The following is a 21,662-nucleotide window of genomic DNA, read 5'->3' on the forward strand; positions in this document are numbered from 1 at the left end:
TGCAATTTAGTATCAAATCATAGGTTTCCTCTCATTGTCCTTTATCACTTCAATTTCCTATTAAAACTTTAAGCTTCCTATGTGCAAGAATTCATTCCTCCACACTTCTTAACACACTTTAGTATATTGCCCAGTGATGGGCATGTGGGAAGTGATTAATAAATATGTGTTGATTGCTCTTCTCATCTGTACTCTAAGTTCATGCTTTTTATATGCATGCATGCATGCATGGAGTTTCTTTCAAAGCAGTGTACATCTGTAGTCCAGCAAATTACCAGAAAAAAATATCCACATGATCTCACCTAAACTAGAATTGGGCATAAATCCAGTATCAGAGGAAACTTGGAAAGGGTTTCTTCCCTCTGTAATGCTGGAGGGAGACAGGCTTTATACTTCCCTGAAAGAGAAAAAAGAAAAAAGAAGAGGCAGCATCTTCTTGAACTTATTTCATCAATCGAAACTCTCCCTTCCCCTAGGCCTACCATGGCCAAATTTAAGAAACAGATGTTTGCATTAAAAAAACAAAATCTCCCTGGAGTCAGTGTGGCTGTTTATCCAATTTCACCCTGCCATCCAGACTTAGGCTATGTCCGACAGAGCCCAACAAGTTGGAATGCACAAACTCAGCCTGTGGAAGAGTTCAAGGAGAGCTGAGATGGCCCCAAGTCAGGGATGCTGGAGAGAAAATCTAGCCTTCGTGAGAAGGGGGACAAGAAATATTCATTTCTTACTAAGAGAAAACTTTCTTTTCTCAGCTCAGGATCCATAATCCTTGGAGTCCTACTATTTTCTAAATGAAGATGCTGCCTTGGGGCTGTCCCTCTCTGCTTTTATCACCTATCTATGGTCCCCCAAAACAAAAAGCAACATTTACATTTTTTGGAACCCGATAGATCCACATAGCTGTTCCATGTTGATGAACTGTGTCCATGTATTTCTGATTCCCCTGTTGAGTTTATATATTTTGATTGTCCCATGAGTTGTAATTGCATTGCTGCAGATGATGGTTCTAGCTTAGTGATCTACAAATCTGTTGACTTCAACTGTTTCAACTTCTTTCCTCCAATATCATCACCTTGACGAGTCGTAGGTGAAACGTGAAGAGCATAAGAGAAATGCTTCTTCTTACGCTTTACAACATCTCAAAGGGGAGCACTGAGAGCCCAGCTCTGGCTGCAACATCTGCTCGGAACAAGAGCACCCAGGGACCCGCCATCAGATTGTTTGTCTTAAGGATGCTCACCCTGTATGTTCACAAATAAAAATGTGAACCATTCTGACAGCCAAGCAAACCATGAAGAATTAAACTTCCCAAACAGGAAAACACGCTGCAACATTCTTGCTGCTATTCATTTGAAGAAACGCCTTCATTCAGAGACTCTTCACTTCCTTCCCAGCCCCCGTCAGGTTTATCCCTCATGGACATGTTTCTGTACAGGGCAAGATTCCACTTGGACAGGGAATGATCCAATTTTGAGGAATCAATTTCGTAATGACAAAATCAGGCTTTTCCAGTAAACGTGTTTGAGCAGTACATTCAGTAGCAGTGAAAGGTTTTGTTGTTTTTCGGTTTTGTTTTTAAATTAAAGTTTATTGGGGTGACAATTGTTAGTAAAGTTACATAGACTTCAGGAGTATAATTCTGTAATACATTATCTATATCTCACATTGTGTGTTCATCACTCAGAGTCAGCTCTCTTTCCATCACCATATATTAGACCCTGTTTACCCTCTAGTAGAGCTTTCCTCCCCCCTTACCCTTTGGTAACCCCTAAACTATTGTCTATGTCTATGAGTTTTTGTTCCTTCATTTGTTTGTCTTGTTCTTTTGTTGTTTTTGGTTTATATACCACATATCAGTGAAATCATATGGTTCTCTACTTTTTCTGTCTGACTTATTTCATTTAGTATTATAATCTCAAGATCCATCCATGTTATCACAAATGGTACTATTTCATATTTTCTTTCTGCCGAATTGTATTCCATTGTGTTTATATACCACAACTTCTTTATCCATTCATCTATTGAAGGACATTTTGTTTTTTTCCATGTCTTGGCCACCGTAAACAAAGCTGCAATGAACATTGGAGTACACATGTCTTTATGTATAAATGTTTTCAGATTTTTTGGGTAGATACCCAGGAGAGCGATTGCTGGGTCATATGGTAATTCTATTCATAATTTGTTGAGGAACCTCCACACTGCCTTCCATAGTGCCTGCACCAGTCTGCTTCCCACCAACAGTGTATGAGGTTCCTTTTTCTCCACAGCCTCTCCAACACTTGTTACTATTTGTCTTGTTGATGATAGCCATTCTAACTGGGGTGAGGTGATATCTCATTGTGGTTTTGATTTGCATTTCTCTGATGATTAGTGATGTTGAGCATTTTTTCATATGTCTATTTGCCATTTGTAAGTCCTCTTTGGAGAAATGTCTCTTCAGGTCCTCTGCCCATTTTTCAATTGGGTTGTTTGTTTTTTTGTTGTTGAGTTGTATGAGTTCCTTGTATATTTTGGATGTTAGTCCCTTAACGGAGACACTGTTTGCAAAAATCTTCTCCCATTCAGTTGGTTGCCTCTTTATTTTGTCGATGGTTTCTTTTGCTGTGCAGAAGCTTTTAAGTTTCATATAGTCCCATTCATTTATTTTAGCTTTTACTTCCCTTGCCTTTGGAGTCAAATTCATAAAACGCTCTTTGAACCCAAGGTCCATAAGTTTTAGTACCTATGTTTTCTTCTATGCAATTTATCGTTTCAGGTCTTATGCTTAAGTCCTTGATCCATTTTGAGTTAAATGGTACATGGTGACAGATAGCAGTCCAGTTTCATTCTTCTGCACATGGCTTTCCAGCTCTCCCAGCACCATTTACTGAAGAGGCTGTCTTTTCTCTATTGTGTGTTTTTTGCTTCTTTGTCAAAAATTATGTGTCCATATTTATGTGGGATTATTTCTGGGTTCTCAATTTTATTCCATTGGTCTGCGTGTCTGTTTTTCTGCCAATACCATGCTGTTTTAATTATTGTTTCCCTGAAGTATAAGCTAAAGTCAGGGAGTCTGATACCTTCAGCATTGTTCTTTCTTCTTAGGATTGCTTTGGCTGCTCAGGGTGTTTTGTGGTTCCAAACAAATCTGATGATTTTTTGTTCTATTTCTTGAAAAAAATGCCATTGGGATTTTGATGGGGATTGCATTAAATCTGTATATTGTTTTATAAAATAACCAGCGCCACCCTAGAAGTTGTCAGTGACTCTCCAATGCCCTTCCAACAAGTCCCTTGGACTTCAGTCCCTCTATGCTCTCTGCTTCTTAGTACAATCACTGCCACGCTTCAGTGGGCTCCAGACAACTTAGATTAGCCCATCTTCCCTGACTGTTTTCCTTCTCATGTTCTTCCCGTGCTGCTCTCCTGTGTCAGTCTTTACACTGCAAATCCCCTCTCCATCCTGCCCCTGACCAAAAACCTACCTCCCCTCAATTCAATGCCTAACGCAAGGGGTTCTTCTTCAGGAGGTTCTGGTGATCATTCAGCTTGATGTAACCGCTCCATCCCTTCCAGTCCTGTAGACCTTTGCTTTTAAATTTTAGCACATTCTGCTTCATTTATAGACATTTGTACACTTGCCCAATAGCCCCTACAACATTGCAGTCTCCAGGAAAGTACCCAATAAAGAAATGTCTTGAATACAAAACAGAATGTCTTGTTGCTATGAACTGAATTGTAACCCCCTCCTTACCCCAATGCATGTGTGAAAGCCCTAACCCCCCAATATGACTATATTTGGAGACATGGCTATTAGGAGGTAATTAAGGTACAATGAGATCATAAGTGTGTTCCTCCACACACATACACACCACACACCATACACACACACACACACACACACACACACACACACACACACTGAAAAAAGGCCATGTGAGGACAGAGCAAAAAGGCAGTCCTCTGTAAGCTAGGAAGAGAGTCCTCACTGGAAACTGAACCCTGCTAGACCTTGATCTTGAACTTCTCTGTCTCCAGAGCTATAAGGAAATACATTTCTGTGGTAGTTATCTGGAGAACATTTCAGGGGCCATCCCAATGAAATTTAGAAAAACACTGAAACTTGGCTAACCCAGTTTTCAATGAAAAACTCCTAATCTATTCCATTTGAAATAAAGTCCAACAATTTAGCTAAATACTTCTTAAATACTATAATAAGAAGTTGATGAGAGAATAAAGTTGATGACAGAATAAAACGTAATGAGTGGATGTACTGCTCAATAAGAGAACGGTTATTTTCTCTTCTCTCCCTCTGTTGCGTTTAAATATTATTTTTTTTATGGCTTCTTGGCAGGAGAAAAAGACTCTTTAAAACTATGACCCAATGTCAGGGAGAAAACAGACTAATCTCTTAAACTAATGGCTGTTGTTGAGGGCTCCTTTAGCGATATTCAGCGAGGGGAAAAAAAAGGAATAAAAAGAACTTCGCAATAAACGACCTTCACGGAAGAAGACTATTCATGTTAATTAGTAGCTCTTTCAAATATGATTCATATATGCATTAGGCCATGACATGCTGAACAATGCACGCATTGTAGTAAACATCAAGATAAGTTTCAAGTATGGTTATCAAAATTTTAGAAAACTCTAGCTAGGGTTGTTGTGTGTTTTTTTCCCCCCATAAGACTGTGACTTGCTGCTCCTACTGCATTGCACAATAGTATCTCTCCTAATGGCTTTTAGCTTTTCCCACTGCCAACTTTTATATTTAAAATCCATACAATTATGGATAATTTATGAACATTATGAAGCTTTTCTTTTTTGCACTGATTCTTACTGATTCAAGCCAGCTTTTATCCTTAGTAAATCAAATGCATTTTGCTTACAACACTAGATTCATTCTCACATATTCCACTTTATTCTTATTATTAGTATTTCTTATTATGCATATTTAATTTAAGAATGCATTTTCTCCATTAAAAAATTAGAATATGCTGAAAGAAGGACTAGAAGGTGATTATTTGCTTTAGTTTGCTTTTATTAACTATATAAGCCCTGATACAATCCTCCCAAAGTTTCAAGCAAGAGAAAAAAAACTGCTAAAAATAAAAACAATTAAAATTGAAATCTGCTTAAATATTACAGAACTTTATGTAATGATGGTATATTAGGCATTAAATTCAAATAAGAGAATGGCTAAAAATCTCTCAATATTCTGTGAATGGAGAAAGGATATCAGTTTGCTAGAGTTCCTTAAGCAAATACACCACTAAGCATGGCTCTTTAGAGATTAGTGCAGCAAGACGCATCTTGAAAAAAAGAAAAATTATGAAGGCAGGCGTGTACCTTACCCACCTCCACATGCAACCCCCTCCACCATCTCGCTCTTTACTCCAAACAGAAAAATCAATGGGCCAAGCCTTAGAGTTTGTCCTTACATCAAACTCCTTTAGCAAAATAGCTGGGAGCTTAGGGTCTGCAAGAAAACTTATTTTCTTGCACTTAGAGTTCCACTTAGAGTGGAACCACTTAGAGTTCCTTTAACCACTTAGAGTTCCTTTCTTAATTTTGCAAGCATTGATTGGAGGCCATCCACCAAATAATTGGTTGTTTTTCCTATGTGTTACCTAAAAAATATGAAGCTCCCTACTCCTATTTCACAGTTACTGATTTCACCGGTTGTTCTGAAATTGTGAAGGCAAACCAAAGATCGGAGTTTCCATGTGTACTTGATGGCTGGAAGCAGTCCCCCCTTCCTCCCCACCTCACCATGTGGCATTCACCACCACACACACGGATGTAACGTGGGTTTGCATAGTAGGGTCCTATACCAACCACACTGACTAGCACGGAAAAACAGAAAGCATGTTTGTTAATTCCCTGCTTACACTGAGTTTAGCTGGTATCATTTGTTCTTGGTCTGAGACCTTAAAATCTCTAGACACCAACTGACTTTGTTTCACTATAAAAACAAAAACAAACAAACAAAAAGGTAATACTATCTAACATTTTCTGGCACTTGTTAAGCATCTGTTATGTGTATATAAAGGACACCATACTAATTACTTTGATATGCTACATAATTATAATTCACGTAAAGAGTTTCAGCCCACATTATAGGGATAAAAATCCTTGTTCCCTTACTTCCTAGCTCTGAGAATATGCACATATTACTCTCTGTGCCTGTTTTCTCATCTGAGAAATAGGGACAATAATAGTACCTACCTCACAGGGTTGTTGTGAGGATTACATGTGCTGCACGTAAAACTATCAGGACAGAGTGTGTCAAGTACACTTTCTCCCCGTGTATCCTGGATCCTATGCCTCTAGGGGCCCTTGGGATATTTCTCTCCATCTAGTAACTTCCAGTATTTTGGAATTTTCAATCTCATTCTTATGAGAGAGAGAGAGAGAGAGAGAGACAGAAACAGAGAGAGAGAGAGAGAGAGAGAGAGAGAGAGAGAGAGAGAGAGAGAGAGACAGAGAGAGAGAGAGAGACAGAGACAGAGACAGAGACAGAGACAGAGAGACAGAGAGAGACAGAGACAGAGAGAGAGAGAGAACAGAGTCCAGCCAACTCGGCAGCACCCCACACTTCCTGCTCTCCGAGCTAACAAATTGTGTCTCTACTTGATGGCCTCACTGTCCCCTGTGTGGGTCCTACTATCTTGAATGAAAATCGAATATTTTAGTTGAGACCAATAAATGGCTTGAAAATAAAAACATAAACAGACCTTAATTAATTACCTTACCCAGGGTTTTTCTTGGTCTGGGATTTTCTGCTCATCCCTGTATCAACCGAGTCCTTTATTTGCCTCTTGTTGACTTCTACAGTCCAGCCCACTCTCCTCACCTACCAGCCCATCCAGGACCCTCTCTCCTGAAACTACTTTTTTTTTTTTTTTAGTTCTTCCACCACCACGAACAAAACCAAAACATCAAAAATTAATGAGTCTGTTCTTGTTTGCGATCTTGACAATTAAGTTAATCAAGTGGTCACATAGAGATCAGTTACTAATATTAGCAAAGAATCATTCAACAATATCATATACAGATATTCTACCTGTATTTTTGAAAAATAGCAGTAAGGGTAAGGTGAGAAGGGAAAGCTTTCTGTAGTCTCAATAATGATGTAATAACGAGCATCAGCAACCTAATTTTAAATCCTGAAACCCGAAATTAAAATATTAGAAGTGTACTCCATTTATAATCCTGTAATTGCCCTGTTTATAAGGGGTCCAGAGTCCCTAGGGTTTGTTTTCATTAGGTGTTATTTTTAACGATACATTTCAAAATTGATGCCTCACCCCCAAATGCTGTGTTGATATATCATTTTACAGTAGTTCCAGGAGCCTATGAGTTTGCACCTCTTGACCTGCCAGTGAGGGCGAGGTCAGATTAATCATGGCATTATTAGGTCATGCATTCTAACAGTCTGCCTCTGGAAGAAAGTCATGTCTGCTGCAGCACAATTATCTAAGACTGATGATACAGACCAAAGTCATTATAATAAAATTTATTTGGCATAGATCTTCTCAGCCACAGCTCCAACCGCACGACCCACTTAGTAGGCTACATTTTCACTATGCCAGTAGAAAGCAAAGGATCTTGAATGGGCCTATTATATGCAAAATAGTGCAATCCTTTTAGTAAGGGAAGACTGGGAATGTTGCTTGTTGGAGATGGATTTACATTATGAGTATCATGCTTCCATCAGTTGCAGAGAGATCAGATTTGGTGATGCTTAAGGAAACCAAGCACCTATCAATAATCAGAGTATCTGCATCTCCATTCCCTAATTTCTCCACACTAAAAGACTAGACAGTTGCCAAATATTTGTGAGGTTTGGATGAGGAACTGAAGCGAGGATGATATTCAATGGTCAGCAGTGTGGTCCTTCATGCACATCATAGGGGAAGGTGAGGTCTGAAGAGCACCGAGAGGGTTTCTCAGCCCACCTCCTCCCCTACCAGGCCATCCAGGACCTTCTCTCCGAAAATGTCATTTTGTTTGTGGAACATTTGAGGTCATTGGACATGAACAACCTCAGACTCTCAAGTGTCCACCTCAAAATTTCCAACGTTGTGCTTACTCATCTCCAAGCCCCATACGTCCATTTGTATTCTGGATTCCATGCCTCTGGAACTTTCTCTCCACCAAAAGTCGCCTAGAATTTTGGAATCTTCAATTTCTTCTTCCTCAATATTCTCTCTCTCTCTCTCTCTCTCTCTCTCTCTCACACACACACACACACACACACACACACACACAATCGCGCGCACGCGCACACACACACACACACACACACACACACAATTATAGTTTTGTCCCAAGTCTGTTATGAAAATACAATATTAAGTAGAAAAAGAGACAATAAGCATAGGAATAATCAGGATTGGATAGATCTTATCCAGAGAGAATCACAGGAATAAAATAATTTTTTTAAACTTTATTGTTGTGTAACTTACATATTATTAATGACATCCATTTAGAGTACACAATTCAGTGAGTTTTGACAAATGTATGGATCCATGAAACAGCCACCAAGATATAGCACATTTTCATACCTGCAAATTACCTTGTGCCCCTTGATCTTCCATCCAGTGTGTACATCACAAATTCATTCTTTTTTGTTGCTGAGTGATATCTATTGTATAGATATACTACAATTTGCTCATTTATTCACTTGTTGACAGATATTTGGATTCTTTCCAATTGAGGGCTATTTCAAATAAATTACCATGAACGTTGTGCACAGTACTATGTGTGGGCATATATTTTTATTTCTTTTGAGTAAATACCTAGAAGTAGAACAGCTGCTAGTATGGTAGGTGTATGTTTAACTTTTTAAGAAACTGACGGTTTTCCAAAGTGGTGGCACCATTTCCATTCTCATAGAAATATATGAGAGTTGTGGCTGTTTCACATCTCTGTCAACATTTAGTATGATCAGTATTTTAAATTCCATTCATTCTAGTGTGTATGTAGTGGTATCTCATTGTGGTTTTAATTTGCATTTCCTTGATAACTAATAATTTTGACCATCTTTTCATGTGCTGATCGGCCATTTATAGAGCTCCTTTTGTAAACTGTGTGTTCAAATCTTCCTCCCATTTTCAAAATCTCGTTGTTTTCTTATTGAGTTACAAGGGTTCTTCATATATTCTAGATAAAATTTCTTTGTTAAATACATGCATTGCAAATATTTTCTTTCATTTGGCTTTTCCTTTGTTTATTTATTTTTTTTTAAGATTTTTTTTTTTTTTTAATTGGGGAAAGGGAACAGGACTTTATTGGGGAACAGTGTGTACTTCCGGGACTTTTTTTTTTTTTTTCCAAGTCAAGTCGTTGTTCTTTCAGTCTCAGTTGTGGAGGGCGCAGCTCAGCTCCAGGTCCAGTTGCCATTGTTAGTTGCAGGGGGCGCTGCCCACCATCTCTTTGCAGGACTCGAGGACTTGAACTGGCAACCTTGTGGTTGAGAGCCCACTGGCCCATGTGGGAATCGAACCGGCAGTCTTCGGAGTTAGGAGCATGGAGCTCTAACCACCTGAGCCACCGGGCCGGCCCTTTCCTTTATTTCTTAATGGTGTCTTTGAAGAGCAAAAGTTTTAAATTTTAATGAAGTCCAGTTTTCACTTGTTTTCTAAAAACCACAAACTAATTTGAATTTTTTATGCCCTAAGAAATCTTTGCCTGCTTCAAGGTCCTAAAGATTTTATCCTACATTTTATCTAAGAATTTTTATAGTTTCATCTTTTACATTTAGGTCTATGGTCCAAAATCATTTAAAAATAATATTTTATGATTATGAAATTGGCAAAAGTTATTCTGGAACAAAACCACTGAGTGACTCATAATTAATTTTTTAATGTTTGTGCTTCCAGGTCTTCTTGAGTTTAGTTTTGTCTTGGAGAAGGTGTGAAAGAAGAGAAGAGAGTTGCATATATTGGGCGAGTCCTTTGGTTTTTGGGTTTGTTTGGGTTTTTTTACTTAAAATTTTATTTTACAAAAACCGTATAAGCAGTTTTTTATATTCCAGCATATGTTGAGAACATTTTACCAACAACTTTTTATATTTTCAAAATCATAATATGAAATAGCTGCAGAGAATCCCATCTTATTAATATGAAAAAATCTTTTTAGCCAGTCCTTTCTTTGGTATTTATCTTGTTTCCAATTGTTTACTATTATAAACAATTTTGTTATCAATGCATTTGGACATAAATCTTGAATCTCTGATTATTTCCGTCAGACAAATTTTTATTGTGGATTTATTAGTTTAAAGGATAAGACAAATTTTAAAGCTTTTGATACATATTGCCAGAAAGAACGTACCAAATTACAGACTTTCTAGTAGTTTGTGAAAGCATGACTGCAACCTCCCCAATCTGGTGAATCGCCATTAGCTTTAATCTTAGCAAATCTGTTAGGAAAAAATAATAAATTATTGTTGTTTTCATTAGCATTTTCTTGACTTTAGTAAGACTGAATTTCTTTTTCCATATGTTTTTTGATCATGTGTGTTTTTTCTCTGTGGATTACTTGTTCAAGTCCTTAGTCTATTTTTTTCCAACAAGATATTTTTTATTGAATTATAAAAACTTTTTATATATTAATGTATACCAATCTATTAATATGTTAACTTATTTTTACCAAAGGCATTTCAAATATTTTCTTGTGTAATATGTGTTATGTAATTTTGATTATGATATTTCTATTCTGCAGAGGTTTAAGGTTTGTATAGTCAAATCTATCAAATTCTTGAGTTAGAAAGATTTTCTATACCTCAAAACATACATTTGGATAAATCTAGGAGGGATTAATAAAACGGTTACTTAGAAATCTAAGGGCAGGCTGTAGGGGGAAACAGAAGGGGTAGTAATAACCTAGGGCTAATAGTAAAAAAAAACTAGTATACATGTTTATGGATAGATAGATAAACTAATATTTTTTTTTGTCTTTTAGGCATTGTTTTTACATCAAAATGCTCTAATCCACGTATGATATATTTTAGTATAAAGTGTGAAGCAGGAATGTGTCTGAGCCCCAGGTCCTTGCAAAGCAGAGCCTGAGGAACAGCTTGCATGTTAGAGGATTGGGAGGAGGGGATCCCAGGGCATCAAGAGTAAGGGCAAAGGGAAAATGAGGAAGGGCAGGAGGAGAGAAAATCAAAGATGGCGCATCCTTACCAGGCTGGCCACGACTTCGCAGGAAAACACAATTATTGCTCAGTCGTATAGACTGTCAACAGAAAAGCTGACAGAACCCATGCATAAGTCCAACGGAGCAGAATGGGGATGAGGACAGAGGAATTGATCTGTCAACTCTCTGTCTTATTTTAATGGTCAGGGTTTATGCTTCTGAGTTGTGTTACCCAAACATTCCAGGCAGCTGCTAAGGAAGTCTGGGATCCCTGGAATCAGCGGGGTCAGACCTGGGTGCTAGAACTGCTGCTGTGTGACCGACAGGAATGATGGAGACTGTGCTGGGAGGCTGGGGGCGTAGGGCTCTTAGGAGATGAGGGACAGTGCTCAGGAGGAAGATGGAAATTGGCAGATCCAGGCAGGTACTTTCACTGCTCTAGTAGAGGATGCGACTTTAATAGTTAACCATTTATCTTGGCTTCATATCAATTATTTCCCCACCAATTTAAATTTCAAATTTACTACAGTCTACGTCCTTAATTACACTAGTTTATTTCTGCTTCCGTCTCTATCTATGAATATACAAATGTACATTTATAATAGCTTTTAGCTCTCGGGTGGTACAAATTCCATCTCTCTTTTTTATTTTCCAGTTTTTTCTTGGTTCTTATGAGAATAAGCTCGTGTGTGTAGTAGGGAAAGTCATAATAATTTTAACTAGTTTCATAAAACAATTGGGGATTTGTATACAAATCACATTAAATTAATACATCTGTTTGGAGACTATCAATATTTTTATACTCCTGTAGCTTCCCATTCATAAATACAGCAGTAGCGTCAACTTAAGGTTTTTTTTTAAATATCCCTGAATAAAATTTTCCAATTGTTTTTCATGCTGCTCTTACAGAACTTTTATTTATTCCTAGATAATTTAAATTATGTTACCATGGTGTTATTATGCTTTTTAATTGATAATTTTAGCCATGTAGTAAACTTTTCATACATTAATTTTGTAAGTGATCAGCTTTCTAAACTGTCTAACTAGCTCAAATGATTTTTAAATTTATCCTCATGAGTTTTCTAGATAGACAATCATATTGTCTGTAAATAATTATAATTTTCTTTTTTCTCCAATACTTATATTTCTTATTTCTCTTCTCAGCCCTTTTTCATTGACTGTAACTTCAGACTAGCGTAAAAGAAATAATTACGATGTCATCTTTATCTTGCTTTTATTTTAATAAGAATGTTTCTGCTATTTTACTTTTAAGTATTGTGTTGGTTTGAAAGAAAATTTCTAAATTATATCAAGTTAGTACATTTCTAGTACTAGATTATGAAGCATTTTTTAAATTGATAATTGAAGTTTAATTTACATCTTTGTGCCTTGATTAGACTGACCAGAACATTTCCCAGTTTTACTGGGAAAAGGAGACTGAAACTTTCAATCCTACACGCTTCTTAGTTGGACACTAGCCTTTCACTTAGTCCTTAGCTGCTTCTCCAGGGAAGGACCCTCTGCTCTGTCCTTCTGCTGCATAGGGCACAAAACTCCTCTGCTTTGGGTCAGACTGTCCATCTACCATCTGACCCCACACTGTGGCTGAGCTGCTAAGCACTCACACAACTGTTGAAATTTGTGTCGCCTCAGAGTTATGACCTTCAAACCTATCTTTGCTACCAGCATAGCAGTGCAATCTATGTACACTTAGGCTTGGAATATTGCTTATTTGTTTGTTAGTTAGAAGAGCACCATAACATTGACTTTTACCCATAGTTCGTGCTGTTTCTCGCATCTTTGACTTTTGGACGCTAGTCATTCCAGTCCCAACGTATCACATTGCTTAGTTTACTTGGCTTTCATTTTTTATTGTGATATAAAAAATTTATAGAGTTTCATACTCCATTAAAATAGAATATGACTTCTGTATCACAGTTTATTTAGCCAATTTAGTGTACTTTGGGAATTTCAATTCTTTTTCTGATAGCTTGTTTTCCCTGAAGGAATTTGGGAGATGCACAGGACTCTATTGAATCCCTCCACTGTCTATTATGCTTATACCTAGTCAAGTTCTTATCCCAGTCCCCAAAGTTTCTATTCTATTTGTTTATAAATTTTCTTATGTCTTTCCCAGCATCAACCACCCCCCACCCCTTTAGCAAAAGAACTTGCCTCTTACTTGACTAAGAAAATCAAAGTTAGCAGAGGAGAGAATTCCCATCTTTGAATCTATAACTAATTCTGGAGTCCTCCCTACTCTCTCCCCAGTTTCCTCCAATTTCACGGGAAGAACCATCTGCCCTTCAGTATGAGATCAACCCCTTCATCTATTCTTCATCCAATTCCATCATCTCTTTTCAGATACAGTATTTACCTCTGTTATAACATATTTTCAATCGCTTCCTCTTTGTTGATTTGTAAACTTTAAATTCCTTCAGTTTTCACTTTGGTTTTGAATCTCTCTAGTTTCTTACTTTATCGCTCTCCTTCCCAGTCAGAAATATAGAGACCTATCAGTTCCTTCTGTGGCTGTTCCTTAAATATTAACACCCTTCTTCTACCCCAAGGTTTCATTTTTAGCACTGTTTTATTTCACAGTACATTGATGAGATTGCCCCTAAGTAATCTCTTTCATGTCCTGAACTGGGCCATATGCTGCTGATTCCGTTATTATCATTTCTATTGAAAGCTTCACTCTTAAATTGTACAGTGCCTACTGAACCATTTCAATCCGGTGTTCCACAAGTACCTCCAAACAATATATACAAAATTCCACTGTCAACCTCTCTCCCAAGTCTGCTTTGTCTACCATCTCTTTCATTGTCACAAGTGGTGTAACTGTCCACCCTGTCACCCAAGCCAAACTGGGAGTCTCCGAGACCCCTCCCTCATCAGGATATCCAGTCAGTGTTTAGATTCTGTGTTTTCTCTTTAAGTTCTCCAGGGTCAATCTCTCTTCCGTGTCCCTTGCTACAGCTTGACCATAATTAGTTCTCTTTGGAACACCTGGTATAGTCTTTCTGCTCTGAATTTTTTCTTCCCTGTGAACCAAGCCTTTTCTGATCTCTAGCTTTCCACATTCTCCCTGCTGTTCCATCTCCCTTAAACACTTTGTCTACTCTGATCTTAACCTTGCCAAACATTTCTGAACACGATCATCAACTGATATCTTCCTTAACAACAACAAAAATGTAGTTCTATTTAAATCACTTTTGTGCTTAAAACCCTCTAATAGGCTTCCATTGCCGTTGAGATAAAGTTCAAACTCCTTACCATGACATACAGATTCTCTTCTCCACTCTTTTCTCTTACCAAATTTCTGCCTACTCCCTATGTTCCCATCACAGCAAATTTTTCACATATGTCATTCATGATGATATTCTATGCCAGCAGGATCCATATTTTGCTCAACTTCATTTTGCTACTTGTGATGCTTCGAATTCCTCCACCCCATCCTGTCTAGCAAGCCAACATCTATTTTTTTCAAATGATCTCAAAAATCACCTACTCTTTGAGTCTTTTTTTCATGCAACTGCCCACTACTTAGAACTGCTCCCCTTTATTTTTTTGCACTCCTGTGTAGACTTCTATTAGAGTGTCTTTAATGGATATACTTGTTTCAAGTCTATCTGTCTCCCTATAATAATACATAAACTTGTTATATACTCTTTCCCTTATTTACCATAGACTCTTTGCTTCCGGTGAGCACACGTAGAGAAACACAGAGAGACAAATGTACAAATACAGCATAGGAAGTACCCCAGTAGTGATATTCACCATCTATTTATCTCAGGGGCACTGTGAAAGAACATCTAATTCAGTTAGCACCTCAAACTGTGCCTAACACATTTCCTCAGTAGATGTGTACAGCTTATGGAGCATGTTATGGGCTTATTGGGAAGGAGAAAAGGAGTGAGCAGCCAGCTCATGGAATGACCCAAATGAAGCTCCCCATTGGCTCAGTCCATATTCTCTCTAATCTGTACTTTCATATTCACTCAGTTTTGCACCTGGACTATCCTTTCTGGGAGCGTGAGGGGCTCAAGGCAATAGCCAAAGAGTAGAGCAGCTACTTGCCAATAAGTTTACAGAAGTTCCTTCTAGCTCTGCCTCAGCTGGTAACTCAACTCCCTTGCTTGAAACTGTGGCCAGGAGATGTGTGGTAAGAAATAACTAATCAACCCAAGGCCTTCAGCTTCCTGGTGGAGCCCAGCGTGGTAACTGCATCCCCTCCTGCATCCTGTTCCCCTGAAACCCATCAAAACCCACAGGAGCCAAGATGATTCCCAATCTTCTCTGGTCCAAAAAAAGCACCTGAGGAATTTGCCATCAGAGAGACCTGTGTTTGAATCTTGGCTTTACCACTTACAAGGTATGACACTGACACTGTCCTCAGCCTCGCTAAGATCCAAATCCTTTACCTGTAAAATGAGAACAATATCTTTCTTAAAGTGCTGCTACCCAGAATAATGGGATCTAAAAGGCCTTACTCAATACTGGTAACACAATAATCATCCACTCCCTTTCATTGAGGGCTCACTCTGTGCCAAAAGAAGAAATGGTTGCCTTGCATTTAAGTTATCTTTTGGGTTTTGCTCTGTTTCATTTTCTTTAATGATACCTATGACCCCTTCTACCTCTCCTTATCTTCTCTTCAAGATACACTTAATAAATAATTCAAAGTGGCCATAAATACCTGCCCTCACTTACACTCCTTTGTGATCTTACTAACAAGCCTAGAAGAAGGGGATTCAGATTGGATTGACCACTTTAGCTAGCCTGGAGCTTGCTTATGGCTAAACTCATTTCTGACGCTCTAAATTCCAATCTCAGCACCACATATTGACTTTCCTAGGGCATCCACTTATAATTGCTTCACTTATAATTCTACTCAGCCTTCTCTTTATTCTTCACCACAAATGACCCTGGTTAATTTCAATATGACCAGCATCGAGGAAGAGGGGACTGAAAAGGGGTCCTTTATTAAAAATAATTTATATCTCACTTTTTAAGAGGAAGCAAAGAGCAAAGAAGACAGAAAATTGGAAGAAGGGATAAAGTGAAAACAGAAAATCAGGAGGTGATATTATGAAGATGGTAACATAGGATGTTCGCAACTTCAGACCAACTAGCAACTCTCCATGGACAAGACCCCCTGTAAAACTCCCAGACTTGGGGGTGACGCTGCACCCTCCCTCTATAATTTGTGGTTGGATACACATATAAATCAATAAATGGAATCACATCAAACTAAAAATCTTCTCTATAGCAAAGGAAACTATTGATACAATGAAAGGCAACCTATGGAATGGGAAAAAAAAATATTTGCAAATCATGTATTGGCTATATCATAAGATCCACAATGTATGAGGAACACATATAACTCAATATTTTAAGATCCCAGATAATTCCATTTTAAAATAGGCAAAAGACCTCAATGAACGTTTTCCCAAAGATGACATACAAATGGCCAACAGGTATCTGGACAGGGGCTCAAGATCACGAATCATCAGGAAAGGGCAAATCAAAACCACAACGAGACATGACATCACACCTATTAGAATGGCTATTATCAAAAAGACAAGAGGTAAGAAGTGCTGCCTTGGCTGTGGAGAAAAGGGAACACTTGTGCATTGTTGGTGGGAATATAAACTGGTGTCGCCATTATGGAAAACAGTATGGAAATTCCTCCAAAAATTAAAAATAAAACTACTATATGATCCAGCAATTCTAATTCTGGGTATATACCCAAAGGAAATAAAATCATGATCTTGAAGAGATATTTGCTCCCCATGTTCATTGTAGCGTCATTTACAATAGCCAAGATATGGAAACAACCTACTAAGTGTCTGTTAATGGATGAATGGATGAAGAACATGTGATGTGTATATATATATATAATGGAATATTATTTAGCCATAAAAAAGATGGAAATCCTGCCACTTGCAACAACATGGATGAAAATTGATGGCTTTATGCTAAGTGAAATAAGTAAGAGAGAGACATACAATATGATTTCCCTTATGTGTGGAATCTAAAAAAGCTGAATTCACAGAAATAGAGAGTAGATTGGTGATTGCCAAAGGCGGGGGCTGAGGTAGGGGACTGGATGAAGGTGGTTAAAGGGTACAAACTTTCAGTTTTGAGATGAATGATTTCTGGGGACCCAATGTACAGCATGTTGACAACAGTTAACCATACTGTATTGTATATTTGAAAGTGGCTGAGAGAGTAGATCTCAACATTTCTCATCACACACACACACACAAAAGATAACTACGTGAGGGGATAGATGTGTTAACCAACCTTCTTGTTGTAGTCATTTTACAATATACACATATATCAAATCATCATGTTGTACACGTTAAACCTATACAATGATATATGTCAATTATATCTCAATAAAGATGGAAAAAAATTCAAGCAACTATGAACAAAGGAAAAAAAGAAAACAGAAAATCAATAAGGCAAGAAAGCGGGAGATATATTCTCAATAATTCTGTACCTTTTCTAGGACAAGGGGACAGGAGCAGAGAGCTTCCCATTCCCCGCCCCCGTCTCAGACACAAATAAGAAAGCATTCATCTCTGGGAGATCAGAGAATTGCTGCTTCCAGCAGGAACTAGATTCCCCAACTCACCTCTGAGACTACATTTTTGTAACTATTCCTAACAAATCGTTGAATTAATTTCCTTTTCAATTCCTTATGAGAAAACTAAATTATTAATATTACCAAAATGTTCTTCCTCACTGGAAATTTTCCCTGATTCTAGTGTTTGGGTTTATATGACTCTATTTGGAGTTGGTTTGTGGAGCCACAATTTTTTTTAAAGGAAAGATGCAGTACTAAAGGTGCTCTGAGCATCCTATTCTCTGTAGGCCAATATAAGCATTTTTTTCTTTCCTTCTTGAGTTGTCTCTCTCATCACTTATTCACCTTCTGCTTTAATGGTGCTGCTTTCCACATAGCACTTTTCATCTTCAAAAATGTTTAAAGACTTTTCAAAATAAATGGTGGTTCCCTCAAATACAAACTCTGGGACTCAGATAGACTATCGGGGGATAACTCTGCAGCCACATACAGAAAGCGAAAGTTTTTATGAACAGCGTCTGGCTTTACGGTCTTCTCTGAGCACAAGTTACAGGAGATCAGGCTTGCAGATAGTTAAAGTATTTTATTTTCTTAGTCTTCTTGAGCTCCCATAACAAACTGTCCCAGACTGTGTGGCTTCAACAGGAATTTATTTTCTTATACTTCTGGAGACTGGGCAGTCCAAGGTGCCAGCCGATTCCGTTTCTGATGACAGCTCTCTCCTAGCTTGTACAGGCTGCCTTCTCACTGTGTTCTCACATGACAGGGAGAGACAAGGAACTCTCTGGTGTCTTCATATGAGGATCGTAACTGTATCGGATCAGGGCTCCAGTTTTTCAACATTATTTAACCTTAAATAATTTCTTCCTCTAAACACAGTCACGTTGGGGGTAAAAGGCTTCAGCATATGAGTTTGAGGGGGACACAATTCAGTCCATAGCACCCTGGAAAAAATTGTACTTCGAAGTCAAAATAGGAAAAAAACTCACGGTAGGTGTCCATTTCTTCAAGTCAATTACCCAGTGGCAGAAATTAACTATGTAAAAACTTAGCAAGTTGTATCACCCAGCACTACACCTTCTATGACTTGGGAGGTGATAATACTTTCTCTTGCATTTCAAAGCACTTGAAGGGAGTTCGTTTGCTGCATTGAGTCTAAATCTGCTACCGTGGCACGTGACACTGCCTGGGAACTTTAGGATAGACTAGATGTGCTCCTTCTGCCCACAATGTACACCTCTGTCTCCCCTGGAACAGCTAAAAACCTCTGCATACGATACGCAGCTGTCTTTGGGTGCCTTCCATCTTTTTCTCGCTTCTCTGGGGGCCTGTGTATGTCATGCTTCTTCCTCTCAGGAGGAAATCTCCCCTTTTATCTCTCTTGCTACCCTTTAGATGCTACAGGCCATTCGATCCCTCTGCAAAGCGCTACCTAAGAGCTGACTACCTACAGATCACCGCACCTTGGCCTCTCAGCTCTGTGTAACACATCCATCACCAGCCTCTGCTGGCACCGGGGCAGCTTGCCTTGCAGGCAGAGCTGCACAGACTCGGGTTTAGGAGGGGCTTTTCATCTTGGTGGAATCTTCCATATCCATAACTACCAGAGAGCAGCGGGAGCTGGTGTGAGTGGATACAGGCAGTACCACTGGAGGTCTGCAAATTCCCCATCTTCTCCGTGTCTTCTGCCCGCAAGGGCAGAGGCCTGAAGGGAGCTAAGAAAATCCAAACCACCGAGATGTGATTGGACGATGAGAGAGTCTGGCTGTCATTCACTCCTTTTCCCAGGCTTAAGGGAACTGCCTGGTGGAGCTTTCCTTTTGTTGCCTGGCGTGGAGTTGTTCACAGGGTGAACACTGTCATCAGTTGTTTTTTACTGTAATTTTGTGCCCCCCACCCCTCTGTATTGGAAGGTATAAAACCATGCTCAAGATATAGTAGGTAGATGTGTTGAGTCACTGTTAGACACTTCTCTGAGAAAAGCACAGTACAAAGGAGAAGGAAGCATGAAGAAAGAAAATATGAGAACTTGCAATGACACACAGTTTCTATCTATCCCATCAAATTAGTCTCATATTTTTCCTTGCGTCCTTCCTTCCTTCCCTCCTTCCTTTCTTCTTCCCTTCCTTCCTTTCTTTCTCTCTCTTCCCTCCCTCCCTCCCTCCCTTCCTTGTTTCCTTCCTTCCTTCCTTCCTTCCTTCCTTCCTTCCTTCCTTCCTTCCTTCCTTCCTTCCTTCCTTCCTTCCTTTCTTCTTTCCTTCCTTCCTTTCTTTCTCTCTCTCTCTTCCCTCCCTCCCTCCGTCCCTCCCTCCCTCCCTCCCTCCCTCCCTCCCTCCCTCCCTTCTTTGTTTCCTTCCTTCCTTCCTTCCTTCCTTCCTTCCTTCCTTCCTTCCTTCCTTCCTTCCTTCCTTCCTTCCTTCCTTCCTTCCTTTCATGGCCACAGACTTATTACCAAGTGCTTGTTCTACATACTATAATCTACTTGTTTTGCATCACTATTACTAAGTTTTTACTAAAGTTATATCCATACAAAATCTAAGTGTTGAGCCAAGAATTCAAATACAATCAGTTAAAGAAACACCTTAAGTGGACATCTCTAATTTAACATTTTGGTTCATTTTAAAGCCATGTGTTACTTTTAGATCCTGTCTGTCGTGCCAGCATATGGTTTAATGGTCTCGGAGTCTGTCGGCCTGGGTGGAATCCCAGCACTACCACTTGTAACTGTGTGACCTTGAACAAGTTAACTTAGGTTATCAAAGGCTACATTTTTTCACCGCTAAAACTGGTGACAATAATGGTGCTATCTTATTAGGCTATTATGAGGATAATATAAAGCACTTATAAAAGAGTCTGGCATCTCGTGTTTAACAAATGTATATTATTATTATTTTAGTCTTAAGCTTTTATTGAATACCTATGATTGTGCCTAGAATTAGCTGGGCAGGTTAAGGTATGGGAACAAGCTAGTTATCATTGACTGACCTCTTACTGCATTGATTGCCCTAGGTGAGTGTTTCAGAATGGTATGAACAAGGCCTTGGAGGATACCTGTGGGCCTCCCAGCTGTGAGACATGCGATACCAGAGTTTCTGAGACACCACTGTCATGACAAGTGGCTGTCATTTTGAGCATCTGTGATTTCTTCCAATAACACTTAAGACTCCTTATGAAAACCTGGTAGAAAACACGTGCAATAATCTTTCTTCACAAAGCAACATTGCAATGTCCTTATAAAAAATAAGGGCCTTTACTATATCTACACTTTCCCATTATTTTCAAGGGCAGCGTTGATTCCTTCCATCTTTCATGTTACAAAGGGGGGAAGACGACTTCACCCAGCCTCCTCAAAGCATAGCCCCTTTTGCACAGGTCTAGGGACCGTAGGAAAGCAATCAATGCCTGTTGAGTGAAACCATTCTGCTAACAAATACATTTTCGAACAAACTAGGGAATCGCTGCTCTGTCCGTAGGCTCCTCCGGGTAGGTGGCTCACATGCTTGCTGCCATCGCACACGCCTTCTCTGGGAGAACCCTTCTTGCATTTCCGCAGTGATCACCTCAGTAGGCGCAGGAAGTACAGTCCAGACAGCATCTGGGCTCCACCTGGCTCTGCTCAGGAACCAGCACGTCAGCTACCTCCTCACTGATTTACCATGTGCATGTATATCGCTAACAATGATAATGATAAGAATAGTAACAAAGACTTTTAGGGAGAGTTTCCTTGGGCCAGTTACTGTGCCAAATGGTCTGTATGGATTAGCTTGATTCTCATAACAACTCCCATTATCCCTGTTGGAAGATGAGGAAACCAAAGCTCAGAGAGGTTAAGTAACTTGTCCCCATTTGAGAGATGAGAGCTCCAGTGACGAACCCCAGCACGTGGTATTCCTGGGTATAGACCCAGGCTTTCCTAGGCCCTTTCTAAGGCACCATGCTATTTT

At 39.0% G+C, this 21,662-nt stretch overlaps 1 long non-coding RNA gene across 2 annotated transcripts in view; it reads right to left on the reverse strand.

Annotated features, from left to right (window-relative positions):
• Positions 1-21,662, reverse strand: part of LOC308487519 — a 198,075-nt gene that overhangs the window by 41,650 nt on the left and 134,763 nt on the right. Inside the window, exon 7 of one of the 2 annotated variants that reach the window (XR_013991715.1) lies at positions 303-397. The exons of the other annotated variant lie outside the window; for it this stretch is intronic. This is a non-coding gene — a long non-coding RNA (uncharacterized lncRNA). The remainder of the gene's footprint in view (positions 1-302; positions 398-21,662) is intronic. 2 annotated transcript variants of the gene reach the window in all.

The sequence above is a fragment of the Rhinolophus hipposideros genome (genome assembly GCF_964194185.1).
Source record: "Rhinolophus hipposideros genome assembly, chromosome: 19".
Taxonomy (NCBI): domain Eukaryota; kingdom Metazoa; phylum Chordata; class Mammalia; order Chiroptera; family Rhinolophidae; genus Rhinolophus; species Rhinolophus hipposideros.